This window comes from Lontra canadensis, unplaced genomic scaffold (genome assembly GCF_010015895.1).
Source record: "Lontra canadensis isolate GAN:19392208 unplaced genomic scaffold, GSC_riverotter_1.0 scaffold2, whole genome shotgun sequence".
NCBI lineage: Eukaryota > Metazoa > Chordata > Mammalia > Carnivora > Mustelidae > Lontra > Lontra canadensis.
In genome coordinates, this window is record NW_022630996.1 from 57,759,601 (window position 1) to 57,783,077 (window position 23,477).

The window sequence follows — 23,477 nt, forward strand, 5'->3', positions numbered from 1 at the left end:
CCAAATGGGATTTATTCCAGGGATGCAAGGATGGTTCAACAACTGCAAATCAACCAATGTGATAAGCCACATTAACAAAATGAAGGATAAAAATGATATGAACATCTCATTAGATGTTTAAAAAAATTTTTTTGACCGGCAACTGGGTGGTCTAGTTGGTTAATTGTTGGATTCTTGGTTTTGGCCCAGGTCATGATCTCAGGGTCTTGAGATTGAGCCCCATGTTTGGCTCTGTGCTCAGTGCAGCATCTGCTTAAGATTCTCTCTCCAATTCTCTCTGATACCTCCCCCACACACTCTCTCTCTCAAATAAATAAATCTTTTTAAAAAAGCATTTGACAACATTCAACAGTTTTTTTAATGATAAAACTTTCAACAACACAGGTATAGGGGGATCATACTTCAACATAAAAGAGGCCATATTTGAGAAGCCCACAGCTAACTTCATTCTCAATGTTAAAAAGCTGACAGCTTTTCCTCTAAGATTAGGAATAAGACAGGGATGTCCACTCTCACCACTTTTATTCAACATAGTACTGGAAGTCCTAGCCAGAACAATTAAATGGCAAGAAAAAGAAATAAAAGGCATCCAAATTGGAAAGGAAGAAGTAAAACTATCACTATTTGCAGATGACAGGATACTGTGGCTGTATAAAACCCTAAAAAGTCCATCAAGACACTGTTGGAATAAACAAATTCAATGAAGTTGCATGATACAAAAATCAATAGATAAAAATTTGCTGTGTTTCCTCACACTATAGTGAACTATCAGAGAACTTAAGGAAACAAGCCCATTTTCAACTGCATCAGAAAAAAGATATTTATGAATAAGTTTAACAAGGAGGTAAAAGAAACTAAACTAAAAACTATATAAGACCTTGGGATGCCTAGGTGGCTGAGTTGGTTAAGCAGCTGCCTTCCACTCAGGTCATGATCCCAGGGTTCTGGGATCGAGTCCTGTGTTGGGCTCCTTGCTCAGCAGGGAGCCTGCTTCTCTCTCTCCCTCTGCCTGACACTCTGCCTGCTTGTGCTCTTTCTCTCTCTCTTTCTCTGTCAAATAAATAAAATCTTAAAAAAAAAAAAAAACTGTATAAGACCTTGACTAAAGAAATCAAAGACAACACAAATGAAAGATCTACCATGCTCATGTATTGGAAGAATTAACATTGTTAATATGTCCATGCTACCCAAAGCCATCTATAGATTCAATGCAATCCCTATAAAAATTCCAGTGGTGTTTTATAGAAACAGAACAACCAGTTCTAAAATTTGTATGGAACTTCAAAAAAAAAAAAAAAACCCAAGTAGCTAAAGCAATCATGAAAGAAGAACAAAGCAGAATAATTTAAACTTTGTATGGTATTGGTGTAAAAACAGACATATCACTCAGTAGAACAGAACAGATTCTCCAGAAATAAACCCATGCATATATAGTCAATTAGTTTATGAAAAAGGAGCCAAGAATATACAATAGGAAAAGGACAGTCTCTTCAATAAATGATGCTGGGAAAGCTGGACAGCCACATGTAAAAGAATGAAACTGGACCACTGTCTTACACCATACACAAAAATTAACTCAAAATGAATAAAAGACTTGAACATAAGACCTGAAACCATAAAACTCCTAGAAGAAAACATAGGTGATAAGCTCCTTGATATAGTTCTTGGTGATGATTTCTTTTTTTTTCTTTTTTAAAGATTTTATTTATTTATTTGACAGAGAGAGATCACAAGTAGACAGAGAGGCAGGCAGAGAGAGAGAGAGCGAAGCAGGCTCCCTGCCGAGCAGAGAGCCTGATGCGGAACTCGATCCCAGGACCCTGAGATCATGACCTGAGCTGAAGGCAGCGGCTTAACCCACTGAGCCACCCAGGCGCCCTGATGATTTCTTTTTAATCTGACACCAAAAAGCAAAAGCCACAAAAGCAAAAATAAACAAGTGTGATTACATCAACCTAAAAAGGCTTCTGTACTGCAAAGGAAACCATCAACAAAATGAAAAGATAACCTACTGAATAGGAATAAATATTGGCAAATTATAATCTGATAAAAGACCTAATATCCAAAATATACAAAGAACTCCTACAATTCAATAGTGCCAAAAAAAAAAAAAAAAAAAAAGAATCCAGCTAATGATGGGCAGAAGATCTGAATAGACTTTTTTTTTTTTTTTTCCAGAGTCGACCTACAGATAACCAACAGGTACATGAAAAAATGCTCAAACTCACTAATCATCAGGAAAAGGCAAATCAAAACCACAATGAGCTATCACCTCACATCTGCTAGAATGGCTATTATCAAAAAGACAAGAAATAAGAGTATTAGAATATGGAGAAAAAGGAACACTTGTGCACTGTCGGCGGTAGCAGAAACTGGTGTAGCCACTGTGGAAAGCCGCATGGAACTTCCTCAAAAAATTAGAACTATCACATAATCAGCACTTCCGCTTCTGGGTCTTTATTTAAAGAAAAAACACTAATTTGAAGAGATATATACATTTCCATGTTCACTGCAGCATAAGGTACAATAGCCCAGATCTGGAAACAACCTGTGTGTCCACCGATGGATGGATGCAGATATTGTGTTGTTTATATACAATTTGAATATTATTCAGCCATAAAAAGAATGAAATCTTGCTGTTCACAATAATGTGGATGGCCCCTGAGGACATAAAATGAAATACCCCTTGAGGGATAAGTGAAATAAGAAAGACAAATACTGCATGATCTCTCATACATGTAGAATCTAAAATGAAGCAAAACAAACCAAGCTCATAGAAACAGAACAGATTGATGGTCGTAGGAGGCAGGGACTGGGAAATGGGAGAAATGGATGAACTGGTTTTTTGTTTTGTCTTTTTAAACCAAAACAATATACAGTCATACATGAGACAGCAAGGGCCCACAAACTGATGCAAAAAGAATAATTCTGCCCTCTGTCTTGAGAGATGGCAACTTCTTTATGTTTTTATGCATTGTACGCATCTGCTCTCTCTGGCCAGGCCACAGAAGGAGCAATTTACTTCAATAGATAAATTTCTTAATCTTGATTTTTCAAAATGCTGGACCTGAAAACTTGTTTGGAAGCTACTTCAACCCTTTAATGCAGAAACCCCCTTCAGTAGATATCTTTATCCTACTATAACCGTGTTTGTGCCAAATTAAATATATTGATAAGCCCTATTTGAAAATAAGTGATGCAATAAAATATCTGTTTTTTTTTTTTTTTGCTTAGTGGTTAGCACTGTTTTAGGATGCCATGCCTCTCCTACCACGTATTTGGTAGAAAATTGTATTTCTGCTTCTTCTATTACTCAAAAAATGTCAGGATTATTAAGGTTCTTTGTTTTCTCAAATCGTGTTAATATTTTCTGACATATCGTTCTTTCCTCCTCTGTCTTCGGTGTATGTAATTTTATCAGCTTTGTGGGAAAAACAAGATACTCTTAAGGTCTGAACTGGTATTTGAAGAGAAGCTCACTTTTAGCTCATGCCTAATAACATTACATTATTGTTTAGAAAGAGATAGCAGGCCATGTCTTATAAATTTTAATATACTCTTTGTGTCATCAAATAACAAGTGAATTATCCTACTGATAAACCATGGGACTCCTTTCAAACCGGATGATGTCTGGTTACCGTACTTTTGCCAACTAAGCACACAGAAAAACATTATGCGATGGGCAGTGTTTCAGTGACTTCAGGAACCTGCAGAAAGTTAGCACTTCTTCCCATACTGCTCAGAGAGTAGCATTCTTTGTAATGACTTCAGAGGGAGGAACAAAAGGGAATGGAAAGGAGAATTGACTAACTATTTGTGAAACTGGGTAGTGGAGCCTCTGTAAGCCTCCATTTCCTCCCTGGTAAAATACCTTCTTCGCAAAGTGGTTGACTATTGAAAAGGTTGGTGTATTTGGAGGAAAACCGTTTGTAAAGCTCTATGATGACTATTAATGATCGCATAAACATGAGCATTGAGCATGTTAGGAAAGACCTTATTAAATTTGGTGCTTTAGCGCTGAGGGTAACCTTTAACTGGAGAGGTAGACAGGGGGCTGGCTGAACACTGTCGACCCTTGCATTACAAATCCCAGTCCCAGATTTCCTGGTTTGCCAGGAAATTGCATTCACACTTGGTTGAGCTAGAGGGATCTATGCCACTTCTCTGCTAGCAAAGGAACTCGCCCTCCAGCAAAGGTGTCCGATGAGGCTGATGTCGTCCTTTATATAGTAAGTGTGGGGGTATTAATGGAAAGGAGGAGGTTAACATTCTCTTGGAGCTATTCAGGGGAGCTCTTCCAGTTGGGAATTGAGATGGGCAGCGAGCTATGATTTAAACAGCTAATGGGCGTTAACTAAATACGCCACACGGAAAGCTGGCTGGATGGATTACAGATCAACTCTTCCTATCTCTGTGTACACACCTAAGGCTGTGGACACGGTAGTCCCACACCCCGCGTAAAGTAAGAGCTGAAGATAAAAACTGATGACTCTGGTATCCTGGGGGTAGGAAGATGCCTAGTGGCTGAAGGGATCTGCTCTGTTTTCTGTAAGCAAAGATCCTGCTATCATCTGATTTTGTGGCAACAGAGACAAAGGGGAATTTCCTGCCCAGAGTGAATGACAAAGAAATGAGGCAAATTATTGAGAAACTGGTGGATTTCATTGAAGGGCAACAAATATGATTTATAAGCCTGAGGGACTGCCTTCAGAGGAAGATGAAAGAGACAAGTCTCTCAGCATGACCACCACCTCTAACTAACGGGACTGGCTCATTGGCCCCAAGTACTTGGAGGGTGTAAATAGCAGGGATGGAGAGAAATTATTTAGTGTGGTCCAAGGGGACAGGAGGACGAATGATGGAAACGAAAGTTAAAACAAAGATGATTTAGGCAGCTGAGCAAGTCTCATGCCCTAATGGAGAGATCTATTATAAACTATGCTCCCCTATCCCCTGGGAGGTGTGGAAGCCCCATCACTTTTGCCATTTACAATTGGAAAAGGCACTAAAAAGTAGATGAGCGTATTGGAGAGGGGAAAAACCACCACATGCCCTCAGAGGATCAGTGGGATGACTTAATAGGTCTTTTCCATCTCAAATTACTGTGATGTGGCTTATGTGCTTGGGGACCTGAGCTGCTAGAATAATTTTCCATCACCTGGGCTTCTTTCCTGTTACTGCAGGATGTCAGTGAAGAAATTAATAGGTATCAGAGAGCAACTTCTGCATTCTAGATAGAAGTCTGCAGTGTACTGATGCTTTAGTGTGAAGGCAGAGCTGACCAGGTTAAGTCTCGAGTTGGGATGTCAGTGTGCGGAAATACCTACACGTACTGATTGAGCCTCAAAACCGCATACACCACTGAGACCCAAGACAAAGGGAGAGGAGCTTGGCCGCATTTGGATGATAGTTGCATAAATGAAAAGTTCAAGTAGCTTATTCCCTAAGCTAGGAAAATAAAAATGTCCAAATAATTAAACCCTCTCTTAAAAAAAAATAAGAAATTGACCTTCAAAATCTAGTAAACATTTACTGGGTAGGAACTGGAGGACCCATGTTTTGAATGCTGTTGATACTATATTTCTGTCCACAGCTGCAGTTGTATTAGCAACTGACACATTCTGAAACTCTTGGTGGCCCAGAAGGGCACACGAGGCCTGGAAGCAGGGGCAGTCTGGGGTAACAAGTGCAGTGGGGAGGCAGGGGCACGCCTTGGTCAGATGGAAACTGGGGCAGGCAGTGAAAGGCCGGTGTCCCTGTGATTGCTAGAAGGAGCACAGCTGTGACCATAACATCCCTTCTCAGCCAGAGGATGACACAGAAGCAGAAGGACAAAATTGGTAAGAGCATGACAGGAGGGAGAGGCAGTGAGAAAGAAAGCAAAACAATCTGCCGGGTTGGGGGGCTCTTGAGGGGGAGACCCACAGATGTAAGTTCTTTGCAGGTGGAGTGTATCACAGTTCCTGATAAAAATATTGTTATGTGGTTGGGCGTAAGTTAAACTTGGCGTTCTGGAACACTGACGTTTGCTACAGATTCAGGGTTTGACTTACACCCGACAGATATAGGTCAACCCTCATCCTGCTGCTCTCAGCAGCTGTAGCCAATGGGAGACAGAGCTGCCCAGCACGCCAGTTTAAGCTGCTGCTAATAGATGGAAATCAACCTAACCCCATTTCCTGCCTTTCTGCTGTCTTCACTTGTCTGTTCATGGCCAGTTTAGGCACTGGCTGAACGGCTGGCTCACTGTAACTGCTGGGGGACTGATGGGGTAGGATCTGTTGCTGGCACATTCCCTTTTTATTTAAATGGAAGATCTGTTTTTAAGTCTCTAAAAGAAGGACTGTGTAAAATACAGTAAATTCTCTCTTATTAGCTTAAGGGCAATCCTAAACTGAGAGAGCTATTTTGCTCATCTTTCGCTTCAATGAAATTTAGAGATGTTTAGACAGAGGGAAATCTATGACGGAGGCCTGTTTTCAGAAAAGATACAGCAGAGGTTAAATGACTTGTCCAAGATTATTCTGAGAGGTGTTGGTAGGGGCAGGAAGAGAAGGGAATAGTCTGAGAATAAATGGGAGAAATTATCAAAATAAATCTGGAGAAAGAACATCATCACTGAATAAAACTGATTTAATTAAGATCTTCCCCTTTTGTTAAATATCTGTTGGAAATCCCAGTTCAGTAACATACATTCCTTTATCCTAGACATTCAGACCCTTAACTTGAAAGTGAATTCAGATGTTTTCCTATGCTCATATTTTTTAAATTTTTATTTTAAAGATTATTTATTTAGTTGACAGACCCAGATCACAAGCAGGCAGAGAGGCAGGCAGAGAGAGTGGGGAAGCAGGCTCCCTGCTGAGCACAGAGCCTGATGCGGGGCTCTATCCCAGGACCTTGAGATCCTGAGCTGAAGGTGCCCACTCATATTTTTTTAAATGTCCCTATTCTTCTCAATGAAAGTGACCGTAAGTCAAGCTAAATCTGGTCATGTGGCCTCAACTGTTTACTCACTAGGGCTATGGAGTTGAGTTAGAGGTTGAATTAGGAAAACAAGCTTTATGCTAAATGTTCAGTAGTAACTATTTATCTTTTGGCAGGATTTTTATGCCTTGTCTTTTTTTTCCCTGGATTCTAGACCAGTTGGACTAAACTGGAATTCCAGAAGCAGAGAATTCCATAACTCAGATTTTTATTCAAACAGATTACTACTTTCTTTCCATCATTTTAAGATAGCAAAAGAATCCCTGAAACTACTTTTTTCTACTAGTACTTAAGCTTCCAGATGATATTCGTGACTGAAAGTTAGCCATGTTCTGAAATAACAGGTCACTTTCTGTTCTTTGTGTTTAAGCAAATGAAATTAGGCTTGTTAAATAATATTTGAAAAACATTTAAAAGAAAATAAAAAGCACCCATAAACGTACCAGCTAGTGACAACCACAAGAACATTTCTGGGTTTCCTCCTTATTTCCACCCACACGTATACATTCCCAAATTTATTATGTTTGAAATGTTTTTTGTAGATTGCCAAATTGCCCTCCAGAAAGGTTAAGTCAATTTATAACCCATGTTCAATAAGTAAAATAATTTTTTAAAAAGCAAACAAATTTTAGATTTTGGAGTCGAACAATGATGCCTTGCTGCTGTTTTTATTTTCTTGTATCTTCCTCACTCCTAAGGTTGACCATTTCCTATGGTTATGTGGCCAATATTAATGGACATTGTATTAGATTCAACAGCAGTGTGGTTTCTGGAATTGACCCCAGTGCAGGAATGGGTCCTGATTAAAATAAACTAAGCATGGCAATCCAATTTTTCTTGCTAGTTAGTGAATGGCTCAAAATTAGAACGTGGCACTCCTCTGACAGCAGTTTGATGCAGCGTGGTCCTAAATTGACTCAGTAATGCTGAAAAGAAGGACTTGTATTTCATTGCCAGGAAAGCGACTGCATTTCTTAAAGATGTGAACAAGAAAGCATGTTGCTCTCAATATTTCCTGGGTATCATCTTATGATCTCGGGAGAAGCCATCCTGTCCTTCTAGCTATGTGAAATTATACATTTCTTGATTATTTAGGTCAGTATGATTTGGTGTTTTGATTTTTCCAGTGAGAAGTTGTCATAACCCTTTTTATTCTATGGGATTGTTTTTTTGTTTTTTTTGTTTTGTTTTGTTTTGTTTTTGTCACTTCCTATTGTACTTTTATTTTTGGTGTGGTAAGAACTCTACTGAGGATACAATCTTAATATTACCAATATGTCTCTAATTTCTCACTTATCATTTACTCCTGTTTAATGTACAGAAGATTATAATTTAAGTCTATTAAATCAATCAGTGCCTTTCTTTCTGATGTATTCCATTGCATTTATCCATTCATTCACTCATTCATTCATCCATTCAAGAATGTATATATGTGAACTACAAGGTGCCAAACACTAATAGACTATATGAAAGAGCCAGTAAAGACATACTCTCTGTCCTCATGGAGTTTGTATTCTGGAGGAGGATTGAGAGGTTAGACATTAATTGAAAAGCCACACACATGAGTATGAACTGTTAATGGATAGATCCTACAAAAGGAAAGACAAAACATATGAGAACTTTAATAGGATTAGATCTATTTAAGGAAGTCAAGAGAAGCTTCCCCGGAGAAGTTGCGCTTGAGCTATGAATGATAGAGAAATGGGGTAGCTAGGTAAGAACGTTACAGGCAGTGGAAATAGCAGGTGCAAAGTTCCTGCTCAGGGACAAGCACAAACAATATGAAGGATTGAAAGAATGTAGTACAGCCCATACCTTGAGAGGGGCCTGGTAGAAGATGAAGAATGGGGGTTAGAGAGTGAGGGGTGGAGGATACTGACCATGTAGGGCCAAGAAGTCCATGTTAAGGAGTTGTTCCTTCTTCCTAAAATCTCTAGGAAATTGCTGGAAGTGTCATCTTTGACAATCGTATTACCCTTGCCTCCAACATCCAATCCAATATCAAGTCCTATGAATTTTGTCTTCTAAATATCTCTTCAGTGTGTCCACTTCATCCACTTTCCTCCATCATTACCAGCACTTTCTTATTCTGTTTTATCATTACTTGTGCCTGGACTAGTGGAATAGCCACATGAGTGATTTGTTTACTCCTATCCTTGCCCCACTCCACTCCATTCCTACATGGTTACAAGAATACAGGACTGACCTTGGTACCACTGGATGACCTAGAGAACACTGAAAGAGGACCAGTTTGGTTTCTGCTGTTCTTAGTTTGGTTTTTGAGAGGGGAGAGTGTGGAATGGGCAGTTTGTGAGTTCAATTTTGGACCTGTTGCATGTGAAATACCCATAGGATGGATGTCCTAGCAAAGAAGCTAAATAGAGGGTGAAGATTAGGTAGGTGTCTTCTGTTTGCCCATCTAGAGTCACTCTCTACCCTTCTCTATTCTCTGTCTCCAAAGAGACTGAGCTGTATGGAATGCGTTACAATTTCACATTACCTGAACACCTAGCTCCTAGCTGGGTATAGTGCATGGGAGGTACAGGCAAAGATTGAAGGAAGAGAGTGAAAGTGGAGTATTTATTCCTTATTATCTGCATCCTGCATTCTCTCTTCCTCTCCGGCCCCCTTTTCTTCCCTCCCCTTTCTGCCCTGTCTCCTCCAAACTCTCCTTTTTATGCCTCTCCCTTCTCCTGTCCCTCTTCCTCCCATTTCTTTCTCTTCTCTCTCTGTCTCTCATCAGGTAACAATTTCTATCCCCTTGTTTCTTTAAGCCTAAGGCAGTAATAGCTTCTTGAGACACTGTACCACTATCCTTTGTCACTTTCCCCAAACCCTTTGTTAATGATTTTTTAACTAAAATTTCCTTAACTACCCATTTTGAGTGTGTCACCCTATTTCTTTCAGAAATCCTGACTAATACTGATAAGTAAGAAATGGTTGAGCTAGAGTTAAATTTGAGTTACCTGCGTAAAGGTTGTAATTGGAGCCATGGGTATGAAAGCAAATACCTTGGGAGACAGCATAGAGAAGGAATGGGCCCTGAAGAACTCAAACATATAATGGCCTCCAGAGGAAGATAGATAATCCTGCAAAGGAATTAGAGAAGTAGTAGCCAAAGTGGTAGGAGAAAAATCAGAGCAGTGTGTTCATGGAAGCCAAAGGAAGCACAGGAAAGGAAAACAGGGTTTGTAGTAAAAACTATCAACTGGTTCTGCAACGTTACTGCATTTGGTGACTTACACTGTTGTGAATCTGTTACGTATTTTCTGTGTTGCCTTCTTTATAATGCTTTAAATTTTTATATTTATCTAGAATTTATTTTAGATGCATAGTCAAATTTATTTTAGAATACATTTTAAGATGAAAAATTAGCCACGTTTCCTTAGCCATTATGCCAGCATCATTTATTAAATAGTTCATCACTGTTACCATTATTTCCTTCATCAAACACTGTTTTCAAAAGCACAAAGAGATGTTTGAGCACTTTCTACTAGATATTTAAGAGTTTCCTATTTGCATTTATATTGGCTCAGTGGTTGTCACTTTATCATTCATTTTAGCGTCATTAGAATGAGTCTAACCACTTAATTCTTAATTTTCAGAATTCTTTTTTTTAAGATTTTATTTATTTGACAGACAGAAATCACAAGTAGGCAGAGAAGCAGGCAGAGAGAGAGGAGAGAGAGAGAAAAGGAAGCAGGTTCTCCGCTGAGCAGAGAGCCCGACGTGGGGCTCGATTCCAGGACCCTGGGATCATGACCTGAGCCAAAGGCAGAGGCTTAACCCACTGAGCCACCCAGATGCCCCTAATTTTCAGAATTCTATTATCAATAGACCTATTTATTCTTCTAGGTGAACTTTAGAACCATTTTATCAATTAAAAATCTTTGACATTCCTTTTAAGGTGTTTAAATTTTATTTTCTTATTGACTTAAAATTGACATACAATATTATTTTACGTATGCAACATAATGATTTGATATTTGTACATATTGTGAAATGACCATCACAATAAATCTAGTTAACATCTGTTACCATAACCTAGTTACAGAAAATTTGTGTGTGTGATGAGAACTGGGATTGTTTTAATCCTGTAAATAAAATCAGGAAGAATTTAAATCTTTATTTAGTCTTTTAGCCAGAAACTTGATAGATAAATCCTTTCACCTTCAAATGTAATTTTTAACTCTAAGAAAAGTATAGTCACTTTCTTTAAATAACATATATAGTTTGTGGAGGACATTTCCAAATATTTTATATTTACATTCTTCTATCTGATATTCTTAGATATGCTTTACTATTCTTTCTCTGACTTAAAAAAAAAAATTGGTATGAGAGTAATATGTTTCTGGTTTAAAAAAAATAAGAAGAAAGAAACCTTTCATATATAATCCTAATAGCCAAGACCCAGATCTCAACACTATTAACTTTTTGGTGTACTGATTAAATAGTCCCTAAATTTTTATGTATGTGTATTTCTAAGTTTCTTATTCAAATGAGATACTATATTGTTTTGTAACTTCTTTCATCTACTATATAATGAACATCTCCTATTACTATGTGCACTTCTAACTTTTCATTCTTCATTGGTACATGCTATTCTGTTATAGAGATTTACCTGAATTTATTTAACCAGACTCTTATTGGGGACCTTTGCTGTTCCCAACTTTCCAGCATTAAATCATGCTGCAATAAACCTTTTTTACCTCCTCAATTCCAAAGAGCCTGGAAATTTTAATTTTTATTAAATATTGAATATATAGAAAATAATATTTGCAAAGTAAATGTTTAAGGATAAAAAAAAGTAACAATTCAATGATCACTTACTTGTATACACCCTGTTCTAAGACCTAGACCATTTAAGGGGTACCTGTGTGACTCAGTTGGTTAAGCCTCTGACTCTTAATTTTGGGTGAGGTCATGATCTCAGGGTTGTGAGATTGAGCCCTATTTCATGTTCCACACTGAGCATGGAGCCTATTTAGGATTTTCTCTCTTCCTCTCCTTTTCCTACCCCCTCCAGCTTATGCTCTATTTCTCTCTAAAAAATTTAGCCCCTCTGGCTTATGCTCTCTCTCTCTTAAAAAAAACAAACAAACAAAAAAAAAAACTAGAACATTTAAGTCCCTGGGTGTCCCTCTCTGATCCTATCTTCCCTCTTCATCATTGCCTTTATTTCTGTTTTATCACATGTACATGAATATATAATATATAATTTTGCATTTTTAAAAATTTCATACAATTGGAATTTTGCTATATGGATATTTTTGTGACTTACTTTTTCCACTCAATAGTATGTTCCTGAGATTCATTCATGTTATTGCAAATGACAAATTTATTCATTTTTATTACTGTGCAGTATTCAATTATATGAATATATCATTATTTTTCATCTATTCTACTGTTGGTGACTGTTTTGGTTATTTCCAGTTTTTGCTGTTACAAGTATGCTAGCATGAATATCTTTGTACCTATCTCTCAATACCTGTGTACTAGAGTTTTTATAGGCCAAACAGCAGAAAGTGGAATTTCTGAGTCAAAGGGCAAACACATTTCACCTGATAGATGATCCTAAATTATCTCTCATAATGGTTGGAATAAATTTTCTCTCGCACTAGCAGTTGTATAAGAATTTATTGGTTCCACATCTCTAATTCTTGGTATTTTACATTTAAAAATTTTTGTTAAACTGCTGAGATTGAAATAATATACCACTGTGGCTTTAACTTGCATTTCCCTGATTACAAATGAAATTGAATATATTTTCATATGTTCACCTACCAGTTGTGTTCTCTCTTCAGTGATGTGGCCATTCAAATCTGTTTCCCAGGGTGCCTGGGTGGCTCAGTGGGTTAAAGCCTCTGCCTTCGGCTCAGGTCATGATCCCAGGGTCCTGGGATTGAGCCCCACGTCGGGCTTTCTGCTCAGCAGGGAGCCTGCTTCCTCCTCTCTCTCTGCCTGCCTCTCTGCCTGCTTGTGATCTCTCTGTCAAATAAATAAATAAAATCTTTAAAAAAAAATCTGTTTCCCATTTAAAGTGAATTAGATTGTATTTTTCTTATTGGCCTACAGTTTTTATGTAGTCCAGACACTAGCCTTTTGTCACTTAGGTAAAGCAAATAGCCTTTCCCAGCTTATGGATCATCTTTTTACTAGTTATGGTATCTCCTGGTAAACAGAAGTTCTTAATTTTAATGTAGTTCACTTTAATAATATTTTCCTTTACTTTTTGTGCTCTTCTGTCTAGCTTCAGAAATTCTTCCTTCCTTTAATTATAAAGGGCATTCTCTTATTTTATCCTCAAGAGGTTTTAAAGCTCTACTTAATATTGAATCTTTCACCTACCTAGAATTGATTTTTGGCATGTGTTGTGAGGTCGGGGTTCAGATTTTTTTTTTTTCCTGTATGAATAACCAGTTGTCTCAGCATTCTGTACTTAAAACCCATACTTTCTCAACTGATTCTCAATGTTAGCTGTAGTATACTTGAGAATCAACTCATCAAGTTCCATTATCTATTGCTCAATGCCCACCTGCCAAAATAAACACCTTATTGGGATTTTAAATGTAATGAAATAAACCTGTTGGTCAATTTGAAAAGGAGTGACAACTTTATAATATTAAATCTTCTTATCCATGAACATAGTATCTCTTTCCATTTAGGTTCTCTTTAATTTCTGTCAATAGTTTTATGATTTTCTATATACAGGTCTTACTCATATTTTGTTAAACTTATTCTTACATATTTAATGTTTTTGATAGTATTATAAATGACATCTTTTTTATTACATTTTCTAATTGCTTATTGCTGGTATATAGAAAAGCATTTTTTAAATACTTTGTAAGTCACAATTTGGATTCTGATTTATATATTGATTCTTTTGTATTTTCTATGTATTAAAAAAATCTGCAAATGATGACTCCCTAGTTTTTGCCTCTCTAATCATTACAAATTGTATGTAAATTTGTACCATCTGATATTTCCAATACCTGATTGCTATGGGTGATAGTTGCTTGTTGTTTTTGTTGGGTCTCACTTACACTGCTTTTCTTTTCAAACTGTGGATTCCTGTTTCTGTGGGTATTCTCTGAGGTGTAGATTGAAGGGAGTTCATTTAAAAAGGATTTGTATTTGTTTCTGCTATGTGCCCATGGGTACTACTGAAGGAGGGCCACTGTAAACGAAATTCTCAGCTTAACATTTTTCCATACAACCTAGGTAGTGCAAATCAGGCATCAAAATTCACCTGTAAGGGCTAGGTTTTACTAATAAACTTTTAGGGATTTTCCTTCCCCCTTACCCAGTGCCACATTTTAAGAAGAGCAAATGTCTTTGTTGTTTGGAATGGAGGCCATTTTATTACTAGTGTACTCTTTTGAGCTTTCTGTAGAATGTTGTCCTTTAGATTGCCTTCTTTGGCCTGGACCTGTACTTTGTTACCTTTCATCCATATCTTGCAAAGCTATGAACACTTGAACTCAAGATCCCCTGATCTATCAAAAGCCCTCAATGCAAAAGCAAGCGTCAGTGTCTTGAGTCATCTTACTAGGGCCTTGCCTTGAATTCATGTTGACCTTGCCTTATTACTTTGTCATTAATGCATTTAAAAATAAAGTTCTACATTTTATTAATCATTTTTAGCTATTGTCAATTGGAATGTTTTTAAGAGTATCTAGTTTGCCAGTAGTCTTCCATCCACTTCAGCTATATTTTCTCATACCATAGATCTTTTCACTTCTAATATCTGCTTTATTGCCTAAATCTCAGTTTCAAATATCTTTGGCCATCATCTCCTGTCTTTGAGTGCCTCTAATTTATTACTCCCATTTGAACAATTATTCAATCCCATTAGGACTCCAATCCAGTCACCACCAAATGTTTACTGTCCATTTTCTTGGGTTATCCTCATTCAGATTAGAATTTATGCAGGGTCCCTGTGTTGCAAACTCTAGTGAAAATAGTGTCTTTTAGAATTGTGCCATGTCATGGTCCATAATCACAATCACTCCCTTACCCATACCCACCGTGTCTTTGATTTTTTCCCCTTCTAACATCTGATCTGGCAATAGTTATTGATTAAACCCACATCTGTCTTCCTACTCTGTAACCTAGTTCTGGAGGAAAACAAGTGACTATGCCTACTGGTTTCCTTCTAAATTTGTGTGGCTTCAGTGTGCGCAGCAATCCTACTGTTTTTCTCCAGTCTGTTTAACTCTACTATCCTTCAAAGCAACTTCTCTGCAAACCCCACCCTTCCCTGATTGCACCTCCCTCTCTCAGCTGATGACATCCCTTTTTATTTCAAAGATTGATCGATTGATATGAAAAAGAGCCAGCAAGAATGCAGTGTGTGGGGGAGGGGGGTGGGAAGAGGAGCAGAGGGATAGGGAGAGAGAAATTCAAGCAGACTGAGCTGAGCACAGAGCCAAAAATGGGCTCAATTCCATGACCCTGAGACCATCACCTGAGCCACAACCAAGAGTCAGACACTCAACTGACTGTGCCACCCTTCTTATTTCATTGAGGCAAGGGAAGCTAACACTAGAGAGATTCCTCATTCATGTACCTCCCAACCCACCAAACTCCCTGCATTTGTAATATATTCTCAGCTTCCCCACTGGTGACTGGATTAACTATCCATGTTCATATCTAAGGCCACCTGTCCACATGTACACAGGATCTCACTCCTCCTCCCCTTCAGCCATAACTATAAGTGATTTTGTCATTTTGCTTTTCCTTCTGCTCTAAGAACGGGCACATGCCATCAACTTGTTTTGTTTTTTTTTTTGTTTTTGTTTTTCCTTCTTAATACAAAACAAGAGCTTTCCTTGTTGAAGTTGATATACTTTTCCATACTCCTCTAGCTAAGTAAAACTAAGACCCTTGGATATTTATGTGTGTGTGTGTGTGTGTGTGTGTGTATAAAATATTTTATACACACACACACACACACACACTGAAAGGCGAGAAAGGAGAAGGAACTAGGGACTTTGGTCCACAGTGGTTAATTCCCTGTATTTATTTGTCTGCCTCATATATCCCAGACTTGGAGCTAAAGAAGCTGGCAGCCCACAAACACCAACAGGCAGACAGAAAAAGCCCCAACAAAAGCCTGCTCTGTTTAGCCAAAGGACCAGGAAAGTGTCAGCCTAGCAAAATAGCAAACTTTTAAATTATCTAAAGTGCTCTACCCCAGCCAAAAAACCACAGAAAAAATTGTGACCCTACTCCCACTCATGCCAGGAAACCCTAGTGGGAAACCCAGACTTCAGCCCTCAAGAAGGGTGTACCAAGGCACCCCAATACCTGCTAAGATGGCATCAGAGAAGGAGGGAGCTGGTGTTTTCATCCCCACCAGGTGACACACAATGACACACATTGTCTCCTCCTCCTCCTCCCCAGTGCCAAGGGGTACCACACAGGAAGCCTGGACTCCCATCCCTACCTGGCACTGGCAAAGCCTTCCCCTTCCTGATGGGGTGCTGTCCGACACGGCCTCACAAACTCCAGGACTTTCACCACCACCCAGCAGTAATGAGGCCCTTCTGTCCCTCTGGCCATGAAGGTATCAGTGGAGGCCCTGTGGGGAACAAAAACTCCCACTCCCGCTGAGCAGTACTGAGGACCTGTAAGAGCGCATTGACTTTGCCTGTCTGCATCACCATTGTAACCCCAACACCTGGAACATTGCTTAGTGTATGATAGGAGCTGGTTGCATGATCTTGCTCAAATCACTGATCTCTTCTCTGTGAAACAATAATAACTACCTATATGTTGTTGTGTGAATTGCATGGGTTGATACATGGAACATTCTTAGAACAGTGCCTGACACGTGAAGTGCTAGCCATGGCTGCCGATGCCGGTGTTGTCATTATTCATTCCTTACAGATCTAGATGCCTCTGAAACAGAACTGTAGCCTTATCCCATGAGTTTTTATTTGTAGTATTTTCATTATTCTTATTTTCTAAGTATTCTGTAATTGCAATCACATTTCCCCTTTTATGCCCAAGAGATCTATAGAAGTATATTTTTAAATTTCCAAGTGGGTGGGAAATTTTTGTTTAAATGTTTGGTCCTAATTTCTAGTTTTATTGTTCTGTGGTCAGAGAATATGTCTGTGCACGTTGTACTTTAGGAGATTTATTGATGTTTTCTTTATAGTCTAGCACATGATCTATTTTTAAAAAATAATTTCAATTAAAACAATTTTTCCCCTTTTCCTCATTGTGAAGGCTTTTATGTTAGGGATACATCCTATAAACATAGTTGCTAACACACCAAACTAGACAGTTAAATGAAATAAAAGCTTCAATCATGTTGAGTTAAAATGCTTTATTCCTGTTCAATTTGCAGTAAGCACAGATTGCAAAGTTCCCCAGAGGGAGAGAAATGGGAACAGGCACACTCAGCCTTCAGGTGTGATTTGTTAGTTGTTCTTCTGCTGCCTCTTTTCTCCCTCCAGTTTTCTCCTGGTGAAATAATGCTTTTAATTCTAATTGTAGCAGATTGTAATTTCCAAAAGTGGCCATAGCAATACTTCTGGTCCTACATGCTGTTCCAGGATGTTGCCACTTCCATCAAGAGGTTAAGCCTCTTTGCAGGATTTGCAAGCTGGGTCATAAATGGCAATATGACCTCTGTATGTTTCTCTCTCTATCTCTCAATGCCCACCCTTGGAGGCCAGTCACCATTTATTGAGGAAGCTCAGGCTACATGGAGAGGCTACTTGCTCGTAACCCACAGGACCACCACCATCTACCATGGGGCCAGGGATAGCCACCATCCATCAGTAGACATGTGAGTGAGTCTCCAGATGATTGCAGTCCCAAGCCATCCCCACAGTGCCCTGTTGGAATCTGACCCATAGACTTAATGAGCATCACAGGTAGTGGTTCTGCATCATTAAGTTATAGGGTAATTTGTTACTCAGCTATAGTAACCAGATCACTAAGGATGGCGTGACCTCAGTTAATCAGAAAATTCCATTTAGAAGGAAGGTGTTATAATGAGAAAAACAATAGACTAGGACCTAGGAGACCTGGGTGGTTTGGCTGGATGAGCTCATAACTGGCCTTCAGTCCTTGAACAAATCTTGTAACCTTTCTGAGTCTTAATATCCACATATGTTATAAAGACAGTTGGACCTTCTAGGCCTCTTCAAGTTCTATAATTAATGTCTTGATATTAAAAATTTAGCATTATAAAAGATTTCATATTAGAGATCGTCTCTTTTCTTGAGCTATTGCATATCTATATTTGGTCAATGATATTCTTGATTTCATAGCTAAGTTTCATTGGGCAATCTTATCTTCCTGATTTCTAAACTATTGGAAATATATTTCCAAAGTATTGACAATAGAGAGTAGGATCATTTTTTCTCAGTCTAATTTTATTTTAATTTTTTTTAAAGATTTTATTTATTTGACAGAGAGAGAGAGATCACAAGTAGGCAGAGAGGCAGGCAAAGAGAGAGGGGGAAGCAGGCTCCCTGCTGAGCAGAGAACCTAATGCGGGGCCTGATCCCAGGACCTTGAGATCATGACCTGAGCGGAAGGCAGAGGCTTAACCCACTGAGCCACCCAGGCGCCCCTCTCAGTCTAATTTTAATATAAAATAAGTTATAAAGCTGGATACACATTTGCTGCAAGCAGAGGGCTCCCCAATTTCCTTTCATAGTAATACATTAAGCACTGGTTTGGTTCCCTACTTTTATATTGTTCGGTGATCTCTGCCTACTATTTTGGGTGTTCTTTGTTAGTTACCAGGTGACATGCTGCCAGAATATGCTTACTGAGATTTTACTGTCTCTGTCTAGATTCAGCATACTGAGAACTTTAAATACGCCTTACAAAGCTAAATCTGCTATGGGATATATAAGGCCCGTTTCTCATCAGTTTTAACTCTCTGGAAGCCACATTGTTGGGAGGAGTCATCTATTATTCCACATACATTCCAGAAGAAGCTAAGGCAAGTGTTCAATGCGTGCTTTCCAACACACACTACTCCACGATCCCTAGAGTGTGATGACTTGGGACAGCTGCCCTGAGTCAATATTCAGGGGACCCAGCCATGCTGGCAGCTTGTCAGTGAGTCAAGGAGCACCAGCTGGGGCCCCATAACATGCTTCTAACACCCTCACAGAGTAACACTCTTAACTTTCTTCCCTTTCCTGGGCTCATCTGAATCACTACTTTCTTTGTATCCTGTCCCACACACAGAACAACGTTGGTGGGTTACTCTGATATAAATTGTATGTTTCCTGAGAAGCAGTTGTTTCCTACATCTGTTTATGACAGTTGTATTTTGTTATCATAATGACGTGATTTCATTAAATGCTACATAAAGCAGTGAAATATGAAGACAAAGAAGAGAGCTCTTTCAATGAAAACAAGTTAAAATCTTCATAAAGTGTGAGGGATGTGTATAGCTGTAACAGAGTGGGAAAAAATCTAGAAGGCATCTATACTTAGATTGCTTCTCATTGATCTATAAGTTTTTGCTCTCCTTTAAAGACACTCAGACTTTAACTCTCAGTGAATATATTCTAGATGTGCTTTACTTAAGAATGATGTCCGGGGGGCTCCAAGTGAAGGCCTTGCCCCTCTGTCAAAAGATTGGTCAATTGATATATACTTATTTGTAGTCAGTTGAACAAAGTGTTTGTAGAAGACGCCATTTTTTTTTTATTTGTTGCTTTGACCTATTTTTTAACAGCCCAACTCCTGGTCCAACAGCCCGCTCCTGAGGGATAAGCTGGCTTGGACTGTACATAAATTCAGCTCCTCTCTCCTGTTTCATCGCAGGAAATACGGAACTGTCAAGACAGCCCTTCCCTGCTGCCAAACTACAAACTGCCACTTTGTGATTTTGTTTTCACACCAAGGATGCTCTTCAGCTTCAGTCCAGATCTCCCCAACCCATCCCCCCCACCCATCCACTCATGACTTCCCTGATTAATTCTAGAGGATCTTCACTGCAGCCTCCTTGGACCTTGCTGGGATGGTTGCATAGAAGTGCATTTACCTAGGGATCCTCTGCTAACTCGAAAATCTAAGTAAAAGGCCTCCACCCTTTGCCCCAGGCTCCTCCAGTACAGCCCCTGGTTCCTTTCCTCCTCGCTTCACCCAGTTATTTGCTGAGCGCCCACCTCATCTGGGGCTCAGTACCAGGTACTAGGTATGTTGTAGTAAATTGAAGTGTGTGTATATAGTCAACAACAGATACATATTATCAGCAGAGGAGCAAAGCTAAGTGTCTTGGCTGTTTTGTCGATAAATTGGTGAACTGACTAGGAAGAATTTTCATAGGACTTTTGTTTTGCAAAATCCCATTATAATGAACATAGAGTGTTAGATTAGTTCTGGGTGTCCGATACAGTATTTCAACAATTCTGTACATTACTCCGTTTCATAGCACTTTAGAGTTGGGAATTTGTTGGCTTATGTATTTATGTATGCATTTATATATGTATGCAGTTATTTGGGTTCCTGCAGAAATTAAATGGGCTAGAGCCTGTCGTACTAACTGGGGGCTCGCAAACTTTCTGTAAAGCATCAGAGAGTAAATATTTTGGGTTTTGTGGGCCATGGGGTCTCTGTTACAACTATTAAGCTAAGCTGTCATAGCAGAAAAACAGTCCTAGGCAATATATAAATGAATGGGAGTGGCTGTGTCCCAACACAATTTTATTTACAAACAGGCAGGGGCCCTAGTTTGCTGACTCCAGGAATCTATCAAAATACCTTACTGGCTCCCCTACTAGCAATTAAACTTGCTCAAGTCTTTTCCCTAAATAAAAAATAAATAAATAAATAAATCAAAGAAGCTCCACATCACAGTAGGAAGTTGTTTTGTCGTCCCCATGTCCACTTCGCCACCTCTCATCTCCCTTCAGTGCTAGGCAATCTGACCTCTGTGCTCACCACCCACTGAGATTGTCCTTATCAAGGTCACCAACAGTCTCTCTGTTGCTAAATCCCATAGACACTCCAGTCTTTTCTTTCTTACTCAATGTTTCCACAGCTTTCAACACAGCCAACCACTCCCTCCTCCTGGAAACACTCTCAGCTCCTGAAACCTCACACAATTGTTCTGTTTGTTTTTTTCCCCTATGGTAGCAGCTACTGCTCAGTAATCCAAAGCTCCTCTTGTCTTCACAAACGAAGCGCTGGAGTTGCTCAGGGCTCCATCCCGGCTTCTGTTGCTTCTCTCCCTACTCTTTCCCTAGAGACCTTACCCGTGCTGTAGGATTAGATGACATCTTGCTGCTGAAAATCCCCCAATTTATTTTTTCAGCACAGATCTTTCTTCTTCACATATCCAATTGCCCACTTGACATTTCAGGTCTCCCAAGTGCCCAAAACGTAAAGTGCTGAAGAAGTATAATTGAATAAATAAATGAGTTTACGCAGTTGCCCAAACGGAAACCACAGCCTAATCCCTAACTCCTCCCTTTTACTCACTTCAGGCATTACCCAAATGTAAGCCTTCTCTTTCCTAATCCTCTCCTGAATCCTTCCCTGCCTTCCTATAACTAATTCTGAGGCTGCTGCTAAAATAATGAAATACTTCCGTACTGGTTGTAAAGGGCCACTGGCCTAAACCCCAGTCATGCGGGCCCCACCTCTGAGATCCACCCGCTCATCTCACCTGGCCCCGCAGAGACAGGCCTGCAGATCCTGCTTGGTGCTGAGCCTAGCACCCATCCCGAAGAGCAAATGCTCATGTCAAACTGATTGTTAAATATTTTAACATTATCCCTGCTTAATACCGCTGTTACTAAGATATTCTGGCAGTAGGAAATGATCTCTCACCCAAATTACTGGAAAAACCACCCGACTGATCTCCCTACCTCCTGTCTCACTCATCTCCAGACTCTGTAGCAGCCAGAGGATTGTTCTAAAATGCAAGCTGATTGCATCATCCCCCTTCTTATAGTCTTTAAACGTGGCAACTGTCAAGATAAAATCCCAACCCCTTTCATGATCTGAACTCTTGGGTTTTTCTTCGTTCTTCAAATCTCACCTCCTTAGAGATGCTGCCCCAATTCCATCTAAGGTTGGTTCTTCTGTTATGCTCTCACAGCACTCTGTTTGCTTCATTGCAGTGCTCACAATTTGACATTCTTGCTTTCATTTGAAAAATGTTTTAAAAAGATTTTATTTCTTTATTTGAGAGAGAGTGCATGCGCTCAAGCGCGGGAGAAGCAGAGGCAGAGGGAGAGGGAGAAGCAGACTCTTTGCCTAGCAGTGAGCCCATCTCAGGGCTTGATCACAGGGACCCCAGGACCATGACCCGAGGCAAAGGCAGACACTTAACTGACTGATCCACCCAGGTGCCCCTAGTTGATGTTGTTTTTTTTAAATCTGTTTCCTCCACTAACCTACATGCTCCCTGAAGGCAGATGCCATGACTCTCTTGTGCACTGACAGATCCTTTACCCCTGAATATTTAAGTGAATAAATCTGTCCCTGAATCCCTTCTAGCTTCATCCTTTGCCACTTTCTTTCTTGTAATCTAGGGTTTGGCTGTGTGCAGCCAAAAAGTATAAATAATTCCTTGGTAATGAACTATTCTCAGTTCCTCAAACGTTGCTCGTAAACAGCTCCCCCTTTCCCGGAATACTTTCGTCTGCACTCCGGTGTCCTTTCACCTGGGGAACTCCTGCTTCCAGGTATCAACACTGTCATTACACCTTCCAGGACGCCTTGCTGGGAATTCCTCCATGACAGATACTCAGGATACTATAATTTAAGTGTTTGTTTTCTTTTCTGATTTCCCCACCAGACGGTAAGCCCTTTGGAGGCAAAGACTGTGTCATTTCTCATAGCGGAATTCAAAGCACCTTGCTCAGTGCCTGGCACTCAGTAGTTCGTATTTAGCAGACCAATTCAGTCCTTAAAACAACCACCCTGAGGTCTTGAGAGGGGGTAAGTGAATTTATATCCATCTGCATGGCGACATACTAGGTAGAAGTATGGTAGCTTCCCCAAAAGATGGGTTGATTTTTCTTTTTCTTTTTCCTAAGAATAAATTTTCCCTTAGTACTGTGTGTCCGTGATGTGCAGTGACTTCACCGGCAACTCACTGTCTGGCTTTATGGGCAGAAATTGGTTCATAGTAAAAGTGCAAAATGTGTATTACTAAAAAAGACGCACAGTGAGCCCAGGTTTTGTAATGTCCTAAGAGGACATAAGAGGATAGCAATTTCTCTTCCTTGAGACATATATATTTTTAATCATCCAAATTCATGCAACTCAGTTAAAAAAAAGAACCTCTTTCCTCTACTGTTAATGGTGGTTTTATGGTTTCATTCTGCTAGGCACATAAATATGTTACAATATAAATAAGCCAATGGTGTAATGAATCATGGCTGTCTTATTATGTATAAGTTTTTACTACAAATCTTGGGAGGGGAAGCTATTCATGCTCTGCATTTTTAAATTATGCTAATGTGATTAGTCATTATGATCCTACCTACTTTTCA

At 39.3% G+C, this 23,477-nt stretch overlaps 1 long non-coding RNA gene across 1 annotated transcript in view; it reads left to right on the plus strand.

Moving 5' to 3' along the window:
• The first annotated feature begins 5,494 nt into the window (after nucleotides 1–5,494).
• Nucleotides 5,495–23,477, plus strand: part of LOC116877600 — a 146,931-nt gene continuing 128,948 nt past the window's right edge. Inside the window, exon 1 of the long non-coding RNA XR_004384671.1 lies at nucleotides 5,495–5,840. This is a non-coding gene — a long non-coding RNA (uncharacterized LOC116877600). The remainder of the gene's footprint in view (nucleotides 5,841–23,477) is intronic.